Genomic DNA, 10,352 nt, shown 5'->3' on the forward strand with positions numbered 1-10,352 from the left:
GGCTGGCTCTTGGGGTCTTGTCTTGGTTCTGACTGCCCCCGTGGGGCCGGTGACTCTCTGGTTGTGGGGGCTCACCCTGTCTGTGTGGGGCGAGGTTTGCTGGGTGGTGGGAGGCAGTCCTCTCCTTTCATACATTCTCAGTGACAATTACACGTTCACACATTCACTCACATTTATGCACGTATATACAGTATACATGGAGACATGCACACATACACACCTACAGAGATACCTGTCCACGTGTACATGTACACACTCACAGTACAAACATACTTCCCCACATAAGTCACTGAGTTATCCAGGGTGTTATCATGTTGTTGGTTTTATTACAGTGATGGTGATGTCGGCAATATGATTCTAGTTATTACAATGATGTGCATTACAGTTATTGTCATTCTGTTCACTATCATAGTTAATATTTTTATTACTACTAATATGTATGACTGTTTCAATTTAGTATTATCACTGTGGCTGTTGATATTATTTTGTCCTCTCCATTATGGCCTTTATGGCCGTCATAGACATTTGCTGATGTAGTCCTGTTTGTTTCTGTTGTTGTTATTGTTATTGATGTTATTGTCGTTGCAATTGTTGTTGTTGCTGTTGTCCTTGTCTCTCTCTGTATTGTCCCCATCTTGTTCCTGCAAACCCTCCTCTGTTTTTCTTTTCTTTTCTTTTCTATCACCTCCTGCTCCGGTCTGGCCGCTCCCAACTTGCATAACAAAACAACAAACTCAAATAAAATCTATAACGGGGGAGAGTATCTTACACTTTTCCCTGGCAGAGAAAATCTGTTTAGCATGCGAGGGCATTTAGATCCGCGATACCATCTGCCCTAATGGCTGGACATATATATATATATATATATATATATATATATATATATATACATATATATATATACATACACACACACACACACACACACACACACACATATACATATATATATATATACATATATATATATATACACATATACACATATATATATATATATATATACACACACATATATATATATATACACACACATATATATACACACATATATACACACACATATATATATATATATATATTTTTTTTTTTTTTTATATTTCTGTTGTGACTTTCGTGAGCCACTTGATTGCATTTAGCTTTGTTTTTGTTTTGTTTTTTTACTAAGAAAATATTTATTTTGTTGCGACTTCAGTTGCAGGATTACCTACAATGCCATGTTACCCGGTTTCCTTTTTCATTTCAATAGCAGCAGCAGGGTAAGTGAACAAATACCACAAGTCCCGATTCCAGTAAAAAACATGCATGTTTTGACCGACTCGGTCAATACATCACTATTCAATACTTCTTATCTAAAAGACAAATCACTCTAAGTCACACGCAGGCTTAGGCACTTTTTCTCTAACTTGTACAAAGAATAGTATGCACAAACAATGTTTATTAATGAAATGCATCTAGTGGCATCACAATCAGAATGTGTTCATTCATTACACAACAGTAGTTTGAGGGACGAGCTGCTGCCGATATCAGTATGGGTTGTATTTCATTCATAATATTTTATTTTTTTATGATTCTGCTTCATTGATCATTATCGCTCGTCCTCTGTACTCTGTTCGGTACTCTTGGCTGGACCAAAAATAAATAAAGACTGTCACGGGACCAAAGGCAGTAAAAACAAATATGCATAGTAAGGATGTACTTGATTGGGACGCTTGTGACATATTATGTAATGAAACTCAAATATTCCAAAACAAAATGCCATCTGTCTGCTACTTTTACCAGCTGAAATTTCACATAAAGCTTCAAAATTATACTTCTAAAGAGTACCTTTTTGCCTGACAGTGCAAACGTGCGCATCCGTGAATGAGACACAACCCAAACGCAGCGTTAAAATTATACAGTAGCTAAAGACTGTTTTCTAGGGAAAAAAATACCATCTTACATTTGTGCCACTACAGTAATTCCTTCACATACAAAACCAGAGTGCTATTTGTCCATGAATTATACAGCTTCTTATTAGCGTAGCTTGTGAGGACTGTGGGAAACGAGCAGAACAGGACTGAAGATGCCCTGCAGGGCTACGCCGGGCCGGGAGGGTGGAAATACATTAGCGCTAATCTTAACGATGCTCTCAATAATTAGCCACAACATGTGACAACTCTGATAAAAGATTCTCCCCCCTTAAGTTCTTAGGGCAAATGCATATTGTGGCCGTCGCATCGAGACATTCCCACTTAAACGCATGGATAATTTGTTGTTGCGTTGCATTATTCCCGCCCCCGTACACCCGGAGCCCGGCCGAGTGAGCAATGTGCCAATGATGACCTAAGATATGAATTAGTGTATTGCTATGGCGGCTATGCATTTTCACTATTAATACATTCCAAGCCAATGGGTTGTGATTAATGATAAATTATGGAAAAGTTTGACATGAATCATTGAGGCCTTAGGTCTATGCATTTTCTTTCCTGAATGGGAACCTATGCATACCACAAAGACGGGGCTTTAAAAATATTTAGCAAATAATGGCATGGAACACATCATGAACAGATGTCATTTAATATTATTAAAAGTTGTAGCCACAATCAGGGTTCCCACTTTCTCCTTGAAATTATTTTTCGGGACGTTTTCAGAGACAAGTTATAATGTCATACGGATCAACGCTAGCAACTAGGGGTGTCATGAGACACCCGAATCAGGAGACGAGACGATGCACAGAATTGGGTCGATAAGAACAAGATGAGACAAGATTTTAACATCACATTATAAGAAAAATACTATGAAAAAATATGACTGCACAAACTTTATTTACAATGCAGGTGCATTTTGGAATGTTTATTGTCCCACAAATTGACACTAAATGATATTGTCAACATTTTTTGAGACCAAATAAACCACTGTTATGTTAATATATACGGTAATTTCCGGTGTATAAGACGCTACTTTTTTCTTAAAATTTATGCAGCGGTGCGTCTAATTTATGACTATGTTCTAATCCAGGGGTGCTCACACTTTTTCAGCCTGCGAGCTACTTTTAAAATGACCAAGTCCCAAAGAGGTACCTCCTACTATAAATCGTATATTTATTTTAAAAAATACGAGTTCTTATTTATGTACGTTATACATGTATATCAGAGGTGCATGCACATTTTCAGCACGCAAGTTACAAGTCAAAATGATTAGTTTTTTCAACTATAAAGAGCAGCATTTGTTTTGCAATGACTTTCTGTGAACGCACACCGTTTTGTTCTGTTCGGTTTGTCATTCACTTTGCCGACCAGACGTCTCAGTAAGTGGTGAGTGTCAGAACGAAGGCTCCGCATCTCGATGTGTTTAAGGTGGGCAAGTTTGTTTTGTTGTCTTTTATGTTGCTACCACTTTCAACTAAATTCAGCATACTGGCTGATTTGTGTTGACGGGCTCAACTTGCTCATTATTAATATTCCCACGTGGGGACTTTGGCATGTGGCTTTGCAAGCAGCATTATTTCCCCCTCCTAATTTCTACGTTACCTTGCATTGCTCCTCAAAAGGCGCCACTCTTTTGCTATGTGTATGCTAGCGGCCCTGCCATCCCCAAATACACAAAACAACTGTATGACTGACATTTTTACATTTTCCATATGTTTTCTATGACTGGAAAATTGGTCAATCATTTTCCCGGTTTTCCAGGATGCGTGGGAATCCTCACAATAAGGGTCTTAGGGTTAGGGTTAGGGTTAGCATACATTAAGCGAACATTAAGATTTAAATAACGCATAATGAAAAATAAAAAACACATCACAAATTTCTAAACACGAGGTGCAGTGGCTGCAACCATATTATGTTCTCTGGGGGGAAGCTCACTGTGCAACTTGCACTAAAAGAAATGAACTAACCCCGGATACTGCTGAAAATATGGGAATGTAAGCAGTATAGAACGCAATCTGATTGTTTGCATTTTCTCAGCTTTGATGTTCATCTAGGAAACATCCAAAATGTCTCGAAAATGTGGGTCAAGACAAGTAATACCCCAACTGTCCTGTAGGAGAAACACTGTTGTGCAATGGTGTTACTATAAGGTAGTAAAATCTGCGTCATAAAACCAATAATCAGTTGAATAACGCATACAGTCGAAATCATTGACAGTAAATATGTATCATATTGTGGCCCTCATGGTTTTCTTCAGACACAGAGGTTGACAGCGTGCGTTTATGTCATTGCATAGGTTAAACAATTCATATACATATTAATGGACGCTGCCTCAGATTGAAAATGAACGGGAGCCTATCAATCACAGAGAGAAGACATGAAAAGTAGGTGACACTTAAGTATATGTTGTTGTACTATTTTGTACTGATGTGTATGTAGATGAGTGTCGTTATCTACTTTTTTTTCCCCTCTCTCCACTCCCCCTCCTCTTGTCACGCTGATGTAGTGTCAGGAACAAGGAGTATATTGGTTTTGAAGAGGGCTGTCAAATCAAACTGTCAGGCGCCGCTCTCTGATGGAGTCGTATCGCTCGCTCCTCTGTCAGTCAAGGAGAGACGCTGCTGCCAAAGTCACAGGAGTTGAGAGGACCGTACTTACATGACATTTCATTTTCTGGGTGAAAAGCAGCGACTTGACAGCGCTCAGATCCGTTACTTAAAACTTTTGACGCGTTTGCTGAATAATGAAGCCTTAAAGAGTGCGTGGGTGAGTGGGGATGATATAAAATGCAATGATAGTGTCGACTCTAAAGTCAAACACCACAAGTTTCAAGCAAAGTCATTATGCAAGACGTCAGCCTACCTAACGAGACTTCAGTCCAGCAAGCATCAGGGTGAATTTGTCTTTTTTAGGCAAAATTTATTGCGCAACAAAGAGTAAACAAATCAGTTAATGCCTCTAGTCGATGAAGTGCAGACTCTCCTATAGTTACCGGGTGTGTGGTCTACAAAAGCAAATAACTAGTGCTATTGGCATTTGCAGCTGTGGCTATGGGCAACCTCCTGAAGTAGTTTTTTGAGTAACTCCACAAGATGGCAGTAGCTACCCTTCAATGTCTCATGCGTGGTCAGCATCCATCCATCCATCCATCCATCCATCCATCCATCCATCAATTTTCTTCCGCTTATCCGGGTCTCATTATGGAAGCCCAGACTTCCCATTCCCTGGTCGGGATGACACCAAGGCGTTCCCAGGCCATCTGTGAGACATAATCCCTCCAGCGTCTTAGGTCTGGGTATGCCCGGAACACCTCACCAGGGAGGTGTCCAGGAAGTATCCAGACTCGATGCCCGAATAGGCCTGTCATGATAATCGATTAATAGGACGATAAAAGAATACAAAGTTGATAATTATGCCGGCCTCGATAAATTGACATGTGCATGCATGGGTGTGTGTTTCTTTTCCTCGTCTCTCTGAACCACACAGGCTGGATGACAAGAGGGTTCACTCTTCATCTGTCTGTGTGCATTGGTTCTATAGTGGAGTGAACGGAGAGCGTGAAACCTCATCTCATTCAGCCTCTTTGTGGAGGAGGGGCTACTAGTGAATGGATACAGAGTGCTAGCAGCAGGTTAGCCTCGTGAGCCAGCATACGGCAACATGAATGACGGCACAGAAGTGATGGTTTCTAAGGCGAATGCCACAGCTCAGTGTACAGATATTTTGGTTTTAAACAGAATGAACAAGGTGAGTGCATGAACACTGACAAACCGATATGTCGCATTTGTTCGAAAGTAGTGACGAGGAAAAAGGAGAAGACATCCAACTTGTATGCACACCTAAAACACAAGCATCCTTTTCAGTTTTAAAAATACCACTGGAGGTGCAGCAGAGCCTTCGTCCCGACAGCCAACGCTTACTGAAGCATTTGGTCGGCAAAGTAAATATAAACGAAATAGCACAAAACGGTGCACGCTCACAGACAGTGTCACTTGCTATATTACATGAGGGAAGGTTGGAGCATGAGGTCATGAGCTTTGGGTCATGACAGAAAGAACGAGATTGCGGATACAAGTGGCCGAAATGAGTTTCGTCAGTAAGGTGGCTGGACTCGCCCTGAGAGAGAGGGTACAGGAGCTCGGTCATCCGGGAGGGGTTCAGAGTAGAGCCGCTGCTCCTTCACATCGAGAGGAGCCAGGTGAGGTGGCTCGGGCATGGGCCTGTCACAATAACAAATTTTGCTGGACAATAATTGTCCTACAAATTATTTATTGTACTTTTGAGATCAGTTTTCATTAATTATATGGCATAATAATGACTACATCGTATCAAAAGCAATAAACTTTAATTTCTCAAGAGTATTTAACATTGTAATGTCAAGAGCTTTGAAATAAATTAAACAAACCAAAAAAGCCCAAAAAACGTCAAAGAAAATGGAATGTGTCTTTTAGCAAAAATTGCATTAAATAAAAATCACAATCATAACCAAAAACCTCAAAATAGAGCCTGTTTCCGTTAAAGAAAAAAACACTCTTATAAAAAACACAGTTATGTAGTGAATTGTTAGACTCACGTAGGGGGTCATATTTGAGCTGGACCACATACCTGTGGTGGCGGAGTAAAATGTAAAGTTTCTGATGTCCTTCAACACGTCTTCTTTCACTCGGTTATACAGTTCAGGAATTGCTGTTTGTGACATGTACGTGTACGTTCACCCAGGCAATTTATACTGTCTGTCAAACATTTCTAACATTCCCTGAAATGTTGTCTTTTCAACCATTTTGAAGGGTTGCAATTCTTTTGTAATATATACTTGAACTCCTCCACCTGGGGCAAGACCTTGCTCCCAACCCAGAGGGTCCAATCCACCCTTTTCCAACTGAGAACCATGGTCCTCATCGAACTCCTCCCACACCCTAGTTTTTGCCTCAAGCGCTGCCAAAGCAGCATGCCACTTGGCCTGCCGGTACCTGTCAGCTGCTTTCAGGTGCCCCACATGCCATCATGGTCAGCATCCAGCAGCTTTATTTACCTTTGCATGCGCCTTAAAACGTTGGCAATGGCACTCACCCGTTTTTGGTTGTTGTTGTTTTTTGTTTTGTTTTTTTACAATGAACTTATCGGCGGTGGTTTGCTCTTTGATTCAGTTGCTGCTATGTAGTGATATATAACTTGTTTGATCATGTGGTCAACAAGAACTGCACGTTTTCCTTTCACTACTTTCCCTTGCATACCGGCTGTAATTATTTGAGTATTTATGGTATGCATAGTTGCCTTTAATCGTAGCTTGGGTACAGTATCGTCTTCATATTTGACTATTAAGCGTGGTTTACAAAATTTTTAGAATTTTCATTTTACAATATTACAAAGTGAAATGTGAACATTCGTCATTACTGCTAAGCCTGGGTGTTTTGTTGATTTTGTTTTTAACAGGGGTTAACTTATACTTATGCTCACGTTAACTGTTGATAAATGTTTTGTGATGGTGACGCTTTGACGCTGGAACTGATTTCTGTTTCTATTTTTATTATTTCTTATGGGAAAAACTGTTTAAAATAGGAAAAAGATCCAAGGTCAGCATGAATCCCAAAGCTGATTCCACCTTGTGTACATTAGTAGTTACTGTATATCCAAACTGTATTAACTGTACTGTATTATCATACTATAGTGACACCGATAACCACTGGCAAAGGCCACGTTATACACACAGTACTTGTCCATTAAAGCAGATTCTGAGATGTACTATTCAAGAGAGCAGTGAGCTAAACACATACATCACATTTATAACATTTTCTGCAAGAGGTGATCAAACAAGATATGGCAATGTGGCCTGACACATTTCAAAGTATAAAAACCATCCCCTGGCGTGTGACCTCATAAAAAGAGTATACACATTAGACCAGCGTGTGCCGGTCGATGAAATCAAATCACGCCAACAGCTTGTTAGACATTATTCTGACATACCAGAACACTTCGGGTGGGTGTTTCTCCGCAGAGGACGAGAGGCTCACTCAGCCCCGAGGCGAGCGCCACACCTCGGCGGCGGTACCCCCCCTATTTGGACAACCTGGGAAGCAGAGAGCAAACATTGGCTAAATTGGATAATTGAGAGGGTCAAAATATTACAAACACTTATCAGTATGATGCATTTTAAGTATATACCACTACCAACAACAATTTTAAAAAATACTATTTTGATTTAATAGAACTCTTGTATTGGATGTCATTTTAAATATATGCCACATGTTGTAGCCAGTAGATGTTACATTGTCCAAGTCATTCCTCCAGGTCTTATTCTTTCTAGTTATACAAGATTTCATTGCAGATACAACACCGCCTCCTTGTGTATGATCACCACTATTACATCCTGATGCACACCCACAGTCTTTGTTGGAATAATATTCACTTCTGATGGAACTTTTAAGACCCGTTAATTTGTGAATTTCTCGCGGTGATCCATTAGGGTTGCCCGATATTTAAATAAAAAAATATGATATAGGCTAAAAATACATATGCCCACGTCGATTTTGATTTTGCTATAAAGCGTTTGGCGCCAACGTCGCCAAGTTGCAACACTGTTGAACCATATAGGTAATACTTTGCCGCTCACAAGTTTATGAGGAAGAAGTAACTCTTCAATTAGCATGCAGAATAACAATAAAGTGTACAATTTACTTACCATCTCCATGGAAATGGCGAGAGGGTTACCACAAGACACTACCAACGAATAATGCTGAACAACCAACAACTATGTGAGCCCTAAACTTGTAACTTGGCAGCCATTTACAACAACAGTACAGCAAAGCACTCTGGGAAACAGGAAGTGCTGTTGTCAAAACCATATATGTAGACCACTGAACTCTAAACTACGTGAAATCACTGAACTCTACACTACTGGGAGGGGCGTCCCTGCTGACCGCATGAAGGCATTGGTCGGCCATCTTGCTTCACCCAAAAAAGCACACACGCATACACATCACTGATCTGTATAATATATCTGGATAGCCCATTGGCGATGACTTGTGAAGCCACACGGCCGCCATATTGCCACTCGCAAGAAACACTTCTCGGCCAAGCTTTTGCATTCGTGGTGAACTTCTTTTATTAATTCGGATTGGACACAAATTTTGCCTTAAGATGCCTGCATTTGCAGCTATTAACTGCACAAATCGCCAGTTCAAAGGCTGTGGACGAACATTTCACCTGTAAGTATGATTGAAACGTACATTTATGATTGATAATTTAAGGGTTTTGCACTGTCGATCTCTCACTGTCTCTCTATTTTCGATCGTATAAAATTCCTCTGATTAAATGTATGTCCAGAATTGATAAGTTTATATAGCTCTATAATAGCTAAGAGGAAATTTACGTACTTTTTTGTTATATCATGATATATGTATTTCTTCAATATGTATTTCTCCAAGGCGTTACTTGAAGGAATGGGAGAATCTCAGTGTTTCCATGATGCTTACCAGGCATTGTATACAGTGCGGTTAGCAAGCCAGTTTGCATACAATTGAGCCGGCATGACCCTTCATTTGGATAAACAACTTTTTTTTTTTTGCTGCTGAATGACTGACGTAAAATGATTCATTCATATGGTATGTTCTGGAAAATAATATTACTGAACATGCATACCGGTATGTTTGAGATTGCAAACAACGTATTGTCTTACCCGAAGCATATGGTTTTGTTTCAGTGTTGTTGTTTTTTCTGTGTGTGTGGGGGGGGGTGTATGTGTTTATGATTATTACACATTGTGGTTATCACATATTATTCCTGTGTTTTTTGTTCAAATATATTTCTATAGCAGAAAAGAGGTTATTTCTATTTCATAACACAAACAAAAATAATCAGCAAAAAAAAATCAGCAAAATGTTAAATGATTTTAAAACTTGTCCAAAGTCACTCTCTTTGATGATTCATATTTTGTACAGACAAGAGGATAGTGAATTGTATGAAAGTAAGAAAAAAAAAGTAAAGGATCATGACCATGGATTTTAGTGGAAAAAAGGGATGGGATATGCAGTTCAAATGAAAATCTCTTTCTAGAGGAGTAAAACTATGCATTGCTATAGGGTAGTGCTGAACCAAGGTGCAGAGTAGAATTTTGTCCCAAAGGCAATGAGAATTGGAAGGGGGAAAAGTACATTTAATATAGGCAAAAGATAGAGAATAACGTATCAAATCGTTTTTAAGGGACGAAGGTTGCGTTACTTGAAGGAATGGGAGAATCTCCCCGCATTTTAATTTAATATAGATGTTCTGCGAGCCTCTTCATCTGCTTTGTACACTACGGTATGTGAGTAGTAAGATGGCGTCTCTTTGGCTTCAGCGGCTTGCACGGCGGCGTGCGACGTATGAGCTATCCAGATATATTATACAGATCAGTGATACACATACATCTATCTTCATTCACACATTTATTATGGTTCGGTATAA

Source organism: Dunckerocampus dactyliophorus, chromosome 2, assembly GCF_027744805.1.
Source record: "Dunckerocampus dactyliophorus isolate RoL2022-P2 chromosome 2, RoL_Ddac_1.1, whole genome shotgun sequence".
NCBI classification, from domain to species: domain Eukaryota; kingdom Metazoa; phylum Chordata; class Actinopteri; order Syngnathiformes; family Syngnathidae; genus Dunckerocampus; species Dunckerocampus dactyliophorus.